This window comes from Vicugna pacos, chromosome 13 (genome assembly GCF_048564905.1).
Source record: "Vicugna pacos chromosome 13, VicPac4, whole genome shotgun sequence".
NCBI lineage: Eukaryota > Metazoa > Chordata > Mammalia > Artiodactyla > Camelidae > Vicugna > Vicugna pacos.
Genome location: NC_132999.1, coordinates 33,816,814 through 33,833,708, shown reverse-complemented (window position 1 = coordinate 33,833,708; position 16,895 = coordinate 33,816,814). Strand labels below are relative to the sequence as shown.

At 53.7% G+C, this 16,895-nt stretch overlaps 1 long non-coding RNA gene across 2 annotated transcripts; it reads right to left on the bottom strand.

Annotated features, from left to right (window-relative positions):
* Positions 1-619: 619 nt before the first annotated feature.
* On the bottom strand, positions 620-3,850 carry LOC140700924 (uncharacterized). 2 transcript variants are annotated; one of them, XR_012079680.1, is made up of 2 exons: positions 3,764-3,850; positions 620-901 (listed from the first exon to the last, which is right to left on the bottom strand). It is a non-coding gene; the product is annotated as an uncharacterized lncRNA (long non-coding RNA). The 2 variants fall into 2 exon arrangements; XR_012079679.1 differs by lacking the exon at positions 3,764-3,850 and adding an exon at positions 3,135-3,239.
* Between the last annotated feature and the right edge of the window lie 13,045 nt (positions 3,851-16,895).

The window sequence follows — 16,895 nt, the reverse complement described above, 5'->3', positions numbered from 1 at the left end:
ACTACCCCCTCCTGAGAGTGGGCTCAGAACCTCTGCGTTCCTGCTCATCAGCCATAAGGCCCTTCCTCCTCTGTGTCTTTTCCCACCCTGGAGTCCCACGGGGAGTCATTTATCCGGATCGACTGGCTCTCCTCTGTGCAAACATTCGCAGGAGCATTAACAAGCCTAAAACCCAATTAGCCTTCAATTACTCAGGCCTCAGCTAGATTTTCTGTGATGGGGACAGGGGTGAGGAATGTGGGCACTTTGGGGCACTGCCTGGTGGTAGCCCCCCTCCCTTGGGCTACTTCTCCCTGCTCCCTGCCATGCACTGCTACTCCTGTCCCCGCCAGTCTTCTCCCTGTCACCCTCCTCCTGCTCCCATCACCTTCCCTCCTGCCCTCCCCTCCTTCCACATTCCTCTTTAAAAAAGGAGTATTCTTAAATATGATTAGTACATAACTAATACAGGGTTTGAAAAGAACTCATTGTAAAAACATAATGCAAAAGAATACAAAGTGAAAAGCTAAATCCCCACCCCACCTCCCACTCCATAAATCCTACAGTCAGAAATTGGGGGTTGTCTTTCTTTTCAGACATTTGATTCTATACATTTATACACACACACACACACACAGAGTAGTTTTAAGGATTTTTTTTAACATTTCAGATCGGGACCCTACTATTCATATTGTTTAATGACTTACTTTAGTCCCTGAATGATGTGTCAGTTGCATCCCTCCACGTCCACAGCTCATCCTTCTTCCTGGGTACATAGTATTCCGTGGTGAAGCTGCTCCATGATTTATTTGATCAGTTCTTCCTTGATGGACATTAACTTGTTTCCAGTGTCTGGCAGTGACAAGCATCATTACAGAGACCACCTCTAGCCTTACATGGCTGTGCACAGAGGCCAGTGATGCTGTGGGACAGATGCCGAGAAGCGGAATTATTTGGCCTCAGGGGATGCATATTTAAAATGTTGATAATTATTGCCAAAATGCCCTCCACCCCCAGAACCTGCAAGTTATGCCAGTTTGTAGTCTCAAGTCTCCATATCCTCTGCTCTCATCGACACTGGGTATTATCTCTTTTTAAAATTATTTTTTTCAACCAAATTGGGAAACTGATATTTTGTTACTGAATTTGTACTTCTCTACTGCCCATCTGCTTTCTCCCTTCACATCTCCTTTACTTCCATGTCTCACTCTCTCTTCTTCCTCAATCTCATCTCTCCTGCCTTTCTCCCTCATCTCTCTCCCCTACCCCCACCAGCTCCTCTCTTTCCTCACCTCCTTCTCCCCTTCCCCACCTTAGTTCCACTCTCTTTCACACATCTTCTCATCCCTACACCTCCCCCCCTCCTTCTCCCTCCTCCCCTGGGTCCTACAGTCCTGGGGGGAGGGGCATTCCGAGGTAAGCTATTAGCTCTGCCCCCCTAATACTCTGAGTCCCACTCGCCTCTTAACACCTCCCTGAGCCTGGGCCTCTAAGCCCCATCTCACTCGAGTCTCCCTCTAATCACTAAGGCTTATTTCTGATTTTCTGAAGTGACAAGGAGCTGGGTTTGGGGGAGGGAGGGCTGTCAGCCAGCATCCTCCGGGATTGAGGGAGGGAAGATGCAGGGAGGGAGGCCTGGCTCATGGGATGCGGCAGTAGAGACTCCAGCTAGGCCCTCCTCACTCTCTAGGCCCAAATCCTCCAGACCCTTCCTCCTTGGCTTATGGTGCATATACTTCCTCCCACAGTGTGTTCTTTTAGGCTATTTTCTCTGGTTTCTTTTAGGAGAAGGAAAGTGATTCCCCATCTTCCCCCAAGGGAGCTCCTGTGGACAGTCTCAGCCCTCCATTGTCCCCCCTTCTCCCTCCCCTGCTAGCACCTTGCTGCAACCACATCCCTCTGCCCCTCTCTGGTCCTGAAGGTGGGAAAGGCCTCCATGCTGCACCCCCTGGTCTCTGTGTCCTGCTTCCTACCCCACGGAAATTCTGGTCTCCCCTCGCCTGTCCCAAACCCATCCTTCCAAAAGCTCAGTGAGTTGGCATAAATTTAATTAGGGACAGCAGCAAATCTCGTGTCATTATAAAAACATGTAAAGGTTTATAATATGCACTGAGAGTAGAGGTCTCAAGAGAAGTGAGATGAGAAGGCCAGAACTGATTTGGGGAAGTTACACTTGAGCCTCAGTTCTAGCTCTGCTGTGTGACCCTGGATGCTCCCTTGGTGTCTCTGAGCCTTTTCTTATTAGTCCTCCAGAACATCTAAGAGGCCTAGCTAGAGTACCTTGCTCCTGCCTGGAAGTGTTCTCCCTGTGTTAATTTAATTACGTGGCCTAACCAGGCCCAGGCTGGGGAGGTGGTTAATGGCAGCTGCAGAGGCAGTGGGTAATCAAGAATTAATTAAGCGTTTCTGGGAATTCCCGAGTCTGGGCCAGGGATTCCTGGGAGCTTGGCTATGGCTGAGCATGGTGTGGGGCCCCTCCAGCTTCTCGCCTGCCTTGCCCCTGCCTCCTTAGGTGTAGAGGAAGCAGCAGGCCCCAACTCCAGAAAGGCTCTGGGTGCAGGGCTGCCCACTAGGCAGTCTCTGATCAGTGGGATATGGAACCACACTGGGGTTAGCACTAACAGACCAATCCAGGAGCCAGCAGTAGGGTGGGCTGTGTAGAGCTGGACAGGTGTCTGTGCGAGTGGGCCTGGACACTTCTGTTAAGCGCCCAGCCGGTTGAGGTTGGGGCTCAGGGAAGGCTGGGCAGGTGGAAGAGGAAAGGTGGGACTTCAGCCTCTGGGCTTTGGGGTCAAGCAGCCTGAGTTGCACTCTCAGCTTTACTACCTGCTTTGCCCCAAGGCCTGTGCCTGGCTCTTTATGGAGCAGGTTCCTCCCTAGCATTCAGGTTGCAGCTACATATCACCTCCTCAAGAAGCCTTCCTTGACCACTCAGTCTAACTTGCCTCCCCACCCCCTAGTCACTGTCACATCACTTTGCCTTATTTTCTGTTCACATACTTCTTGTTTCTGGTGTGCCCACCTGCCACCTGCACTAGTATAGCGCTCTTTCCATATGGAGGCAGAGCCGGGTCAGTCTGGCTCACAGCTGGATCCCCAGAACCTAGCACAGTGCTGCCACAGGAGTTGTTCCCAGAAGGAAGAGAGCTCTGAACCTGTTTCCTCGCCTGTCAAATAGGGGATATTCACACTCTGCAGGATTTCAGGTCGTGAGGAGGATTTAGAGCCCGGATTCTACCATGCCCGGCTCAGACCTCGCCAGTGATGGCGGTCACGACATGGTCATCCTCGTCGGCGTCGCCACCATCATAATCAAGGGCGAATTCCACCCCCGCCCGGCCCGGCCCGGCCCGGCCCGGCCGCGGAGTAGAAGGCGCCCGCCGGGGCAGGGGCCTCGCGCGGCCAGGCCGGCCGACCCGCCGCGGGCCCCGCTCCTTCCCAGGCGCCCCCGCGCCGCCGGCGCTTTGAAGTCCCAATCCGGCAAATAGAGTCAATCAATTATGAAGGGAACAATCTGGCGGCCCCTCGGGGAGCGGCGGCCGAGCGATCCCGGGGGATTAGGCCGCAAATCGCGCTGAGCCTCCCTAAGTGACAGCGAGAGAATCGCGCGCGGCGGCGGCGGCGGCGGCGGGAGCGGGAGGGAGCGCGGCCGCTAACCCGATTATGCAGATCCGCGGGGGGCGCGGATTAGGCCGCGGGGGCGGCTTCGCCTTAAGCGGCTCGGGGATTTGGGAAAAGTTTACTCGGGCGGAGGGGGCGGGGACTCCCCCGACGCGCGGCCTACCGCTCCCAGACGGGCGGATGGAGGCCGGCCGGCTGCACGGGATCCCGAGGTGGGGCGCGCGCGATGAGACGCCGACACAGCCGCACCTTTCCAGGCACACGCTCACACACTCACACTCACACGCACACAGAAACGCAAAGAGTTACACACAATAACCCTACGTACACACACACACACACTGGCTCGCCGTCACCCTCCAAACCTCAAAAACCCTTCCTTAGAACACACAGGAGGGTGCACACATGCACACCCAGGCTCAGCATCACACGTACGCCAGGCCTGCGGTCGCTCACACACTCATGCAACACTGACTCACTGTCACACGAGCGTGCACATGCACACACAGACACAGGCAAGCCCTCTACCGCTCACAGTCACACCACCCTACATTCAGATGTGGGGCCTCCCTGTGGCCCCGGCAGAAACCCCCATCAACACACGTCTGTGATGTCAGCCACACAAAGCCCATGCAGACGTATCGTGAGGTGCACAGGCCCCACCTGCACTCTCTCACAGACCTCCCTGCCCCTCTCCCCTGGAAGGACCCCCGTCTGTGAGCCTGCCAGGATGGCCCAGATCTCTGGAGCCTGAGCCTACTCTTGGGCTTCTGCAAGGGGACCTTCTCAGGGCAGGTGGGAGGGACTGAGGTGTGACACTGGGCTGGGAAATAGGCTGAATCCCTTGGTGACTCTGGCTGTGGGTCTTCTCTGCAGAGTTGGGGGCCCAGGACTTGCTTTACCAGGTCCTCTGGGCCTGCTGCTTCCCTGAGGGGTGGTCAGGAAGGAGGTTGGGGAAAGAGGGCGGTAGCTTCCCCTTATCCAACTGGGAAAGAGCTCAGAACCCAGCTCCAAGACAACCCAAGGCAGGATGTCAGGAAAGTCTTAGCCTCTTTTCATCTGTAAAATGTTCAGTGTGTATGACTAGAGTGCGTCCAGGAAACATACCTGCTTGGTGTATGTCCATGGTAATAGGTGTGCTTTTGTGGTCACAAGTATGTATAACCCTACCCTCACGCCCCTCACACAAACATCACAGCCATACATAACGACTGTAGGCACACTGACCACAGACAGGCACTCATCCTGGACACATTAAATGACCATGGACACACACTCTTAGAACACCCCCCACCCCAAGCCTCTGAGAGAGGCCAATCTTTTGTAGGGACAGACAGTGGGCACTAAATTGAGTCAGCTCCTCAGTCCCCACAGCTGCTGCCAAGGTGGTAGAGGGCAACTACTGTGGCATGGAGGACACCTCACCCCGTGCCTTGGGCAGTGATAGAGTGACCCAGTGGCTGACTCAGTCAGTGGGGAAGCGGGGTTGGGGTTAATGAGTCTTTAGTAAGCAGGGCACTGGTGCTGCCTCCAGCCCTGTGCTGTGTGCCTGTATGTTCCTGTGTCTATCACATCCACCGTTGTCACTGGGAAGAGGGTATTGTGTGTGTGTGTGTGTGTGTGAGAGAGAGAGAGAGACAGAGAGAGAGAGAGAGAAAGAGGGAAAGGGAAAGGGAGAAAGAAAAAGAGAAAGAAAGAAAAAGAGAAAGAAAGAAAAAGAGAAAGAGAAAGGGGGGAAGTTATTCTCAGAATCTGGGATCTACCTTAAGGTAGTGGGGGCTGACTCCTGGACCCTGATCAGTGGGGGAGGGGTTTCCACAGTGGGAAAAGGTGTGCTCTGGTGTCTCAGGCTGCTGGGCATGGGAGGGGAACAGTCCCCTCCCTGTGTAACCAAAGCCAAGCCCTGTTGCCTGGGCTTGGTTCTCTCACTGGCCTTTCTGGGGCAGCCTTTCTGGTCCTGGATCCTTTGGAGGAAAAACTGGAGGAATCAGACCCTCAAGGAGAAATGATCTGAGGCATCCTCTACCTACTGGATGGGACCTGCCAGTTGGCCTGGCCCCTCGCCACCATAGAGGTGTCTGCCCCCCCCCCCCATGGGGCAGTCAGTCCTGATTTCATGCTCAGGAAGGAGTCCTCTGGCTGCCAATGGGGCAGATCTGATTAGTTGGTTGCAGGGAGGGTTGGGTTACAATTAATCAGCAGGCAGGCTGTGAGGAGGGGCTGCCTGAGCAGAAGCCTGCCTCAGGGGGATCCAGGGGTAGGTCGGCAGGACTGGAGGGAACAAGGATGGCAAAAAGCATCCCCTACACACACCCAGGGGGCCTCCAGGTGGGGGATCAGTGGCATGTCAGTGGTCCTGAGCTGGGTTGGGCTCTCCATCCCCCAGCCTGCCCTGGTCCAAATCCTGCTGCACCAGTTCCTGGATATCCTTGGTACCTCATCTTTGGGTGAGGTATTTCACTTCTGTATGCTTTAAAATGGGAATAAAATAATCCCTTGCTCATAGGAGCTATATAAAGGAAATGTAAAGTATGTAGCAGAGCGGCTAGCATATGGTAAGTGCTCAAGCTGTGGATACTTCTATTATTGCTACAATTATTATTAATTTGGAAGAGGCAGGCCGCAGAAAAAAAGCCAATAGCCAAGGAAATCTGATACTCCCTCCCCCAAAGGAGGGAGGCTGGGGAGAAGGGAGACTCTTGGGATCCACAACAATTTCCCCTCCCCCATTCAGGTTTATTACCTAGGAGAGCACAGAGGGGACGGGAAGCCAGTCTGGGCAGTCTGCCCTGAGGGGAGGGGATCCTGAACCCCCTCCCCCCAGTCCCAAGTCCGTGCCTATGAGGAGTGGGTTGGGAGAGGGAGGCCCATCTGAAGTGGCTCAGTGGCTCAGTTGTTTCAGGCCAGAAGCCATTACCTTCCTGGAGAGAAAAGTCCATGGCCCATCTGGGGCTGGGGTCAGGGCGAACAGGGTGAAGATTGGAGGGAGACCCCAGGTCTGCCTGGGGCCTCCTTGCTGTCCTTTTTCCTCTCTGACCAGGGGAAGAGGCAAAATCCAACCTACTCTTCTCCAATTTGGACATGTTCCAAACTGCCCTGGGGGTGAGGGTGGGGGCCGGCAAAGAGGAAGGGGTCCCTGCCCACAGCACCTCCATAACTGATTGCACCTACTGTGTGCTAGGCCCCCAAGCATCTCCTGTTTACTCTGTACTCTCAACACAGCTGGAAACCAGCAGGGATCTTTTCAAGAAAGTCATCCAATTATCCAGCCTGGGGGGATAAGACTTGGCAGCAGGAATCAGAGGATTTCCATATAGGGGGATGCAGGGGTGGCTGACAGGAGGGAAGGAGGGTGCTCAAGACCCTGCCTGTCGGGTTTGCACAGCAAGTGTGCTGTTTTATGAAGATTGCTTGCTTGTTTGGGGTGGCTCACGGTGCTGGTGATCAAAGAGAGGGCTAAAATTCAAGCCCAGGGAAGCATTCGTCTACCGAATTCCATGCCCAGAACCCACCCAAGCTCAATGTGGCAATCTCTTGAGTCAACCTCAAGGTGGGTAAAGAGGCACAGAGATAGGCTTAAACAGTGGGCTTTGGCTATGTGACATTCTTATCCAGCAATGTGGTTGTGTCCAGTCGATTCTTTCATATCCGCTTCTGGAGCATCCTGGGAGGAGCCTCTTTTGCCTCTTCAGTAAGAACTTCCTCACATTTGCCAGTTGCTACGGACCCTCTGAGTTGGACCTGAACTGGTGCTCCTCCAGACTGATGCCATGGAGCCTTCTTCCAACTCGTGCCCGCCCAGCTCCATCCCCTACTTCTGCTTCTCTTGGTCTCTCTGTGTCTCTCTTTCTGTCTCTCAATGTCTCCCCATGTCTAACTCTGTCTCTCTATGGGCCTGTGAATCTGTATCTCTGTCTCTGTCTGACTCTGCCTTTCTGTCTCTGTGACTCTGTCTCTGGCTCTTGTATGTCTCTCTTTGTCTCTGAATTTCTCAGTCGGTGTCTCTCTGTCTCTGTCTCCAGGCTTGTCTCTTACTCTGGACAAGCCTCTATGTGGCTCTATGAAGTCTTCATGTTCAGGCTTGATGTCCATGGTAGCTCCAGAGCTGAGTGGAGAGGGGAAGCTGGTCTGTCCTGAGGCTGGGAGACAGGGTGTCCTAGAAGCTCGGTGTCCCCTCTGGGAGGCTTTATCCTCCAGAGTCCGCATTTGGACTCAGTCTATATCAGACTAGGGATGGAACCTGGAAAGCTTTCAAAGGTTTACCTCCCCTTAGACTGTTTCACAGGCAGGGCTTTGTGTCCTGTGTTTCACAGGCAGGTAGCCAACCTCTCTGAACTCTCCCACCTTCTTTATCCTCCATTTTTACCTCCTGAGAAGCAACAGAGATGGTTTTTGGAGTCAAACAAACCAAGGTTCAAGTTCTGGACCTGCTATTAACAAGCTCTAGGATAATGGGTAGGTTATCTGATCCCTCCTAGACAGGGTCATCCTCCTCATCTGTCGAATTGGAATAGGAACAGTCCCTATCTCTCTGGATTGTAGTGAAGATAAAATGAGATCATGACTAAATCACTTAGCACAGAGCCTGACTCAAGAAGTGGAAGTCATTTTGATTGCATCTCCTCATTTATTTGTTTACAGAGCCCAACACAGACCAAGGCCCATAGGAGTTTTGTTAAGTGAATATAAATTTCTCTGTTGTTCATTTCCTTTCTTTGCTTCTGGCTCCATTTCTTTCTGTCTTTATCTCTATGCTGGGAGAAGATGGCTCATAAGAGCTGTTTGAGTACTCTCTGTGGACTCAGTCTTGATCTTGGCTCTGCACATGGTGACAGGCTCTGTAAACCATGGGATCTAAATGTGGGGTCTGGCTCTGTAAATAGGGATGGTCTTCGGGAAGTCTTGGGCTCTGAAAATACTAACATACACCGCAAATTGTGATGAGATCTGTAACAGGACAGGCTCAGAAATCAGTGATGGCATGTGCTCTGTAGATGGTAATGAGCTCTGCAAACACTGATGAGCTTGGCATATAATTAAGGCTCTGCAAACAGTGATAGGCTCTGCAAAAAATAATGTAAATAAGGACAGGCTCTGCAAATGGTAATGGGCTTTGCAAACAGTGATGGGAGTGGAAAGTTATGATGGGCCCTGGGCCCTGGAAAAAAATTAGAGACTAATTCTTATCTGTAAAGCATGAGAGGGCACCTGTGTATCTCTAAAGACCAAGGCTGCCTCAGTACCATGGACAGCAAGATCCTTCCTCTCCTTCCAGCCCCAAGTAGAGTTCATCTGTCCATTCATTCAGTAGTGTTGGGTGTGTGTTGTGGAGTAGAGGAGGGAGGAGAAGGATATACTAGAAAAGAAATGGGACCAGGAGAGGAATGAGGCTGTGTCCCCACCCTCCACGCTTTCAGTAGGTTGAGAAGACAGACTTTAAAATTTTTTCTTTTTTAATGGAGGTACTGGGTATTGAACCTAGGATCTCGTGCATGCTAAGCATGCACTCTACCACTGAGCTATACCCACCCTCTGAGAAGACAGACTTAAGTAGCCAAATGGAGGGATGTGTCTGTGTTGACAGATCTGTTCTTAGCCCAGCTATTTGTGAGGTAGAAGGTGTCTTTCTACATCAGAGGCTCTCAGAATGCTAAAAGGGTGTTTAAACCATACTGGGCCTCCTGGGGGAACTGAGAAGTCAGCTTTGCAAAGCACATCTTGCAGGCTCCAGCCAACCTTAAATTCTAGCTGGCACCTGAATAGCTTTGTAGCAATTTAAATTTCTCTGTACACCCTTTCCAGGTCTGGCCACAAGAACAGGTCTGTATCACTGGAAATATTCACACTTCTCAAGGCACAGGGCCTAGGAAGGGCAGAAGCAATACTGTGTTCTGGGTAGGCTGTGAGTCAAGTGCTGAGAATCTGATGGTGGTTAGACTGGCATGGGGATGATGATTATGGAGATAGAGATAGCCATGGAGGTGGTAGTGATGCTAAATGTGCTAATGGAGGAGGGGAGAGAGCTGGGGTGTTGATATAGCTTGAGATGATGGAGAAGTGATGGCAATAGTCAAAATGTGGCAACACTGTAGGCAAAGAAGTAGGCCCTAATGGAAGATAGTTTGGCATATTAGATAAGAACTCAGCCTGGGTTTGACTTCAGGTTCTGACATTTGCTAGCTGCGTGCCCTTGGACAAGTTTTTAAAAGTTTTCTGTACCTCAGTTTCTTCATCTGTAAAATAGGGCTAATAATAGTGCCTACCTCATAGAGTTGTCATAAGGGTTAAATGAGTTAATATGCGTAAAATGCTTAGAAGAGTACCTGGCACATGGTGAACAGTGTGTAAGTGATAGCTGCTGTTCCTTTTTTTTTTTTGAGTAAAGGTAGATTTATTTAGAGAGATAGAGTATAGAGTATAGAGTATAGGCTGTTTCAGAAGGCAAAAGAAAGGCCACAAGGTGTGGGGGTTGGGTGGTCAGGCTAAAGTAAAAGCAGGTACACACTCCATAGACAGAGTGCCAGCCGTCTCCAAAGAGAAGGAAGAGAAAAGGGCGACGGCCTGCTGCTGCTGTTAAGGAAGGCAGTGGAGGTGGTGACGGTGAGGGCGAGGTGATGGTAATTTGAAGTTGACGGTGGTGAGAAGAGGGATTATAATAACAATGATACAATTTACGGAGTACTAACTGTGTCTCCTGCACTGTTCTAAGCTCTTTGTATACAGCAACTTGTTTAATCATTTTAACCCTATGAGATAGTTAGTATTATTCCCATTTTAAAGATGAAGATAACACAGCTAGAAACTGGGGAAGCTCCAGAGCCCGTGCACTTAACCACCTGCTGAGTGGTAACCAGGATGGAGTTGGGGACGGCAACGGGGTGTGCTGTGTACTGTGGAGGATGGCAATAGAGGGGGCCTGGGCAGTGGCAGCAGTCCTGGAGGAGGTGCAGGGCCAGTGAAGTCCCCTGTGAGAACACCCTCTACCCAAGCTCCCAGCAGGGCTTTTGGCTGCTGACAGGAGGCTCTGCTAGATTTCCCTGGGTGGGGAAGGGGCAAAGGTTACTGGCCTTTTGTATGGTTCCTCTGTGAGAGCAGGGGGGACATAGGATAGCCAGGACCCACCTTTCTGTTCAGGACTAGGGGGCTTTGGGTCCCAGGCAGTGAAATGGGGTGGAAACAGGCAGACTCTCCAGGCACTGTGTGGCTAAGCCATGGACTGGGGCTTCCAATTTGTCCTCTACCCTCTTCCTGGGATTTGGCATCTCTGAGCCCATCACTGCCTTGTCCTGTACTGACGGAGCAGACAGTGGCAGAGGCAAGCTGCCTAGCCCATCATGGATCTCTCCTGGCCTTGCCTGCCCAGTGCCTCCCGCTTGCTGCTGTGCTGAGGGGGAAGCCTTAATAGAGAATCCGCCTCTGCGCCCCCGCTCCCGCCTGCCAGCCTGTCCCTATTATCAGCACCATCAACAGCGGCAAATGACACTCTTGGAATCTTGACTCCAATCTGATGCCTGGTCCCCGGGGCCGCAAGAGGCGCAGGCTGGCCAGGCTGGGGGCTGAGGAGGGGCTGCGCAGTAACAGGATGCGGCTGAGGACGGTCTGTTAGCAGCAACGCAGCCGCTGATGAGCCCTCCCCAGCCCCTTGGCGTTCCTGTCCCAGCTCAGCCAGGCAAGGCAAGAGGCCCAGTGCGGGGGCACTTGGGGAGGGGGCTGCGGGGGTGGGGGTGGGGTGGACCATCTTTAAGCCCCGACACCAGGCTACTTTGGGGAACCTGGGGGTCTGAGGAGGGAAGCTGGAGAAATGAGGCCACTCAGACTTCCTTCTGACCCTGTGTCTGGGGAGGAAGAGGAGTAGCGAGCAAAGGGTCCCTACTGAGGGTGCATGACTTTTCCCCTTCCTATCTGTGATTGCTCTAGGCTCCAGGTCTGGAAGGAGCCCCATCCAGCCTGCTTCTCTAGCCTCTTCTTGAACTCTCTCTGGTACGGGAAGCTCAGCACCTCCCTGGCCACCTGTTTCATTGTCTAGTGCTTCCTCATTTGGAGTCCCGAGTGGCCTGTCTTGGTACCAGGACCCTGAGACCCCTAGGGGCACTCACCCCACAACCAAGACAACTTCACAGGATTTGGAGACAGCGGGTGGGTCTCAAGTCTGCTTACCTGGGCCCTTACCCCTTTTTGTGGTCCCAGGTCTTCTGGCCTGTGTGTGGAAAGGTTCTAAGAGGCTAGGGGGCAGATGGATGGGCCCACCACAGGGCCCTGGAGAGTGGGCAGAGCCCTGGGTAAGTGCAGGACACTCAGGTCCTAGCCGGGCTGGCCTGCTGGATGACATGGGAGAATTACACCCTGCCCACCCTAGCCAGCCTCCCTCTCCCACTCCAAAAGGCTTTGCTGAGAAAGGAAGATAATGACGCTGGCTTTTCTTCCCCAGGGCAGGTGAGTGCTTTGGTAGGCAGAAATCATGAATTTGGGGTGGGACAATCTGAAAGTATGGTCTAATTAACATCACCTTCCCTCACATATATACACCACCCATTGAGGGTGGAGGAAGAGGGGGCTAACAGTAGAGAGTGAGCCTGCCCCTTCCCTTCCTTGGGCCCGACTGTCCGTGCTGGGGCACATCATGCGGGTATGGAACACAAGGCTCTGTCTTGCCCTGAAGGGCACCTGGCAGGCTGAGCACTCTAGACTCCAGCCCAGCTGGACAGGGCTCCCTTCTGGGCTTTGCAACAGGACGGTGGTGGAGGGGGTGCTGGGCCTGCCTGCGCAAGGACCCGTGGGGCTTGGCTCACAACCAGAGCCCCACCCCCACCCCCCAGATCCGGATGTCTGACCACAGAACTGAACTCAATCTGTTCTGCCCACTGCCCCCACCATGCCCCATAGTCCAGAGGCCACAGACATCTAAGCTGTTTGCCTCCCTCAGTGCCCCAGCGGGGGCCTGGCCATCAGTCACAGGGCTGGCTGGACACTCAGGGCTGGCTGTGCACCAGTGGACAGCAGGCGGCAGGGGGCACAGACTCCTGCTCATGAGCTCCTTGGTGGCCTCCATTTACTCTGCACCTTCCCTGCCCCCTGTGCTCTTCTCAAGATCACCTGTGTCCATCTCACCTGTCCTGTTCACTATGTCCTCTCACCTTTACCACTCTGCACTGTCTCCTCTCTCCTCCCTCATCAGAGTCCCCTCCCCTGTCTTCTCCCTAGTCTCTGGGTCACAGTCTTCCCTTCTCCTAGACAGTTTCTTGTTTTAGTCTGTCCTCCTATTCCTCTGCCCTTTAGGGTCTAAAAAGCCAAGATTCAGCCTGTGAAATTCCATCTCCCCCAAAACTGCCCCTACATTGGCCAAGCCATCTCCTTTTCCAATCAGTTGTCAGTGGGGAATTGGGACCCCCAAGGCAGGATAAGTTCTTTGAACCAACCAAGAGCATCTGGAGGTGGAGCTGAGTGGAGGAGGCCTTGTGTGATGGGGAGGGATGGTCGGTCACCTGGCTGCGACACCCTGGGGAGAAGGCGCAGTTCTGAAGCTCAGACAGCAGGGGGCGCGCAATCCTTTCTCTAGTCTCAGAACCCCATAGCTGGAATTGCCCACTGGGGTAAGGTGTTGAGTACATTGTGCGTTGGAACCCTAGAGGGCCCTCAGGAGAGGGTGAGTTTTGTCCCAGTCAGAATTTGGCCTTGTTCCCTTTTTAAAGAAATTCTTACCTGTTTCCCAGAATAACTTCACTATTTGAAATTCTACAAGGGATGACTGAGTGTTGGGCCTTAGAGACTTTGGGGCAGAGAGGGAGGTGGAAGAGGCGCTGTCATTCCTCTGGGGAGAGCCACCCCCACTGTCCTCAGCCCTCAGGGAGACTGGCATCCCACCTCTTAAATCGTCCCATTTGGGGGAGATGAGGAGTAAGTCTCCCCTCCAGCCCCTCTAAGAGTGCTTCCTTCCGCCTACAGGCAGTGTCCTCCCTCCACTGGACTCACCTACACCAGCTGGGGAGGGAGCATGCCCAAGCCGAGCCCCCGCGTCCCCGTCCCCACATACCTGTGTGGTGCCCAGTGTTACTTAGGAGAGGGGGGGGCGGGGAGGGGTGAGCCTTCCCTGTATGACAGTGTGACTGTGTCTGTGACACATTAATAAACTGTGTGCGTGTGTGTGCACGTGTGTGTGTGAGAGAGAGAGAGAGAGAAAACATGGTTTGTTCCGTTCTTTTCTCAGCAAAACCTGAGACAGGTGCTACAGCACACCCCCTCCCCCCGACACACACATACACACACACTTCAGGAAGGGGCTGAGCCTGGGTGTGAGGTGAAAGCAAGTGTGTGACATTGACGCCAACTAGATGGAGCAGCCCCTGGGGACCTGCTACCACCTTCTTTGTCCTCAGTGCCTAAAAGCTCACCACTAAAGTTTTGATCCTTAGGAAAGAAGGTTCTGTCCCAGACTTGCATAATGTCTCAACAGTTATGGCTCTGGGATGGGACAACATGAGGGGCCCAGAAGTGGTGTGGAGACAGAGGGTGACGGCAGATACTTTCTGAAGAAGGCTAAACTTCATCGGAAGTGGTCTGTCAGACAGTCCTGCGACCTGGGGCAGGCAGGAGGCAGTGTATGGGGCAGTCTCTTCAGGCTCATAAACACCTTTCTGGGCCTCCCATTTTGCTGGGAACTGGAACTGAGATCCTCAGTGTAACACCCCCCTCAGCCCCAAGCAGGCCATGGGAGGTTGGTAAATATCGTAATCAGATTAGTGAGTGGAGACCGCAGAGGCTATGGTGGGAAAATGCTCTGGGCTAGTCTGGCCCCCACCCCTCTCCTGGGAATCCAGCCCTCTTGCCCTGCCCACCCCCTCCCCTGTGGGCCCCAAAGCCATCCTGGCTGTTCAGTGGCCTCTGCTGGCCTGGGTGACACTACCTGGCACCTGGCTCTCTCTGGGTCCAGTGGAGATTTCTGCATCCTGGGTCTCAGCCCAGGGGAGAGATGGGGCAGCAGATGCCCAGCCCTGCTGACACCCCTCCCCCTCCTCCGGGCTGCTCTCCTCAGACCACTGAGCCCAGCAGGGACCCTGGCCCCTTTCTCTGGTCAGGATGATGTGCTCACCTGTGAGGCTGGGAGGAGGCATCAGAATTCAGGACGGTCACAGCTGGAGGGAGCGTCTGGTGGGAGGCACGTGTTTAATCAGGGTTGAGTCAGAATTATTTCCCTCCTCAGTCTTCTCCACGAGGAGCTGAGTACTGGTCTGGGCACAAGGGGTGCAGGAAGCCTGGTCAGGCAGAGTGGAATGGGGCAGAGACAGCGGATGTATCCCGGGGAACAGTAGGTGGGAGGTGGGGAATGGGCATTAAACTGGAGCACTGGGAGACTGGCACGGTAAGGATTGGGGGCTAAGGGTCCAGAGAGTGGAGATTGGGAAGCTGAGAGGTTGGGAGTCGGGGGTTGGCACAGGGGTTGAGAAATTAGGAGTTAAAAGATTGGGAACTAAAGGATTCATGTCTGGGATACTGAGTGTTGGCATATGGGCATGGTGGGGATTTGAGATCTTGGGGAATTTAGGGGCTGAAGGTTAAGAACTGGGGTGTTGGGGGACTAGATATCAGGGCCTGAAAAGAGGTTGAGGTATTTGGGGCTGAGGAATTAGGGGCCCCTGCCAGCTGAACGTGGAGAGGAAGGAAGTAGAGAAACATCCTCCACGTACACAGACAGGTGTCCATGGCTGGATGGGAGGAGGTGGCAAAGGTTCCAGGCCAGGCCCCCTTCAGCCTCTAAGGCCGAGCTGGGGCCACTGGGGTGGGCAGCGGGCCTCTCCTTTTCGGGCTGTCAGAGCGGGTTAGGCTCCAGGAATTGGTTCTCTGGATCATCTCCTGGGAGCCAGCCCCTCCTGGCAGCTTTGTTTGGCGAAAGCGCAGGGATTAGTGGGGCTGCCCCCACACCACCTCCCAGCCGCCAGCTCCTGGCGCTTTCATCCCTGAAGGTCGCTAAAGCCCGCAGTGCTTTGAGATTAGGCCCCACAAAGGGGCCCCTTGTGCTCCAGCCAAGCCTTGGGGGCAGGGAGGGGAGGAGGGTCCCAAGAACTCAGTGCAGAACGGGACCCTGAGACAAATCCTTCTCTCCCTCCCTGGCGCATCACGAAGGTCTCCCTGGCCAAAGGCCGAAGATCTGTCCCATCTCCCTGCCCCCAGCTCAAAGACTGCATCTCCAATGCAGCCTGGGGGAGGGCATTTCAGGGCAGTTAGAAGTGACTGCAGGCCTTGCCTGTCTCCCCCAGTGTATCAGCTTCCACTTGTGGTCATCTCAGGGTGGGGGGCGGGGCTGGGGACACCAAGGGTAGATGCCAGAGCAGGTCTAGATCATGGACTGAGAAAGGACATCTGTCCAACCCACTCATCGAGCAAATGGGGAGACCAACCTGGCTGGGGAGGGGAAGGGACTTGTCCTGGGTCACACCATGTTGCTGGGCGAGCTGGGGCAGGAACATGGTGAGCACCCCCTTTCACCTGTGTCTGAGCCTGGGCTAGTGGCCTTCTTGATGAGGTGGGGATGGTTTTGGGTTTCCTGAATGGAAGAGAGTAATATTTTTAAGATGTGGGTTCCAGCAGAAAGTTGCCAGCTATTAATTTGACCATATAAGGGCACTGATGGAAAACTACCAACTGCTATCAGCACCATTTCATAAAAGAAAGGATATATTAGTGTCAAAAAAGTTGAAAAGACATAATTCCAAGTAGAAAGGATAGAGCTTCATGTTGAATAGATGTAGCTTCAGGAACAATTTCCTACAAAAACCTTATTTTTCTCTTTTCTTGATGTTTGGGTGAAATTTCTTGGGACTCCTAGACCAGGTGATCTCAGAGGGAAGGGAGTGCCTGCCCCAGGGGGCTGAGGATCTTAGGTCCTGTGTATCCAGGTTTCCTAGTTCCAGGTCTGCCCCGCCTCCACGCCAGGGGTGGGTTGGGTGGTAGTTGTTTCGGGTCTGGCCCTGGGGATGTCAGGGGAAGAGGCCCTGGGATAGGCTGTTCCTCTGTTCCTCAGGGGGTCTGCTGAGAGAGCAGACCTGCCTTGTCCCCCTCACCACCAAGGAGACATATCAAGAGAAGGGGGAGGGAGCAGGCCTGACTGCGGGTCGATAGAGGAAAATTTCTTCCTGTCCTCTTGCTCATAAAATGTTTGTGGCCAACATATTGCACAACATTCCCAGAGAGGCCACAAAAGGCAGTGTTGGGCTGGCAGGGTCAAATGCAGCTCAAGGAGCCCAGCCCCCTGCTGAGTGCCCTGTCAGGGCCCAGGGTAATTGGGATGGTGGTGGTGGGTA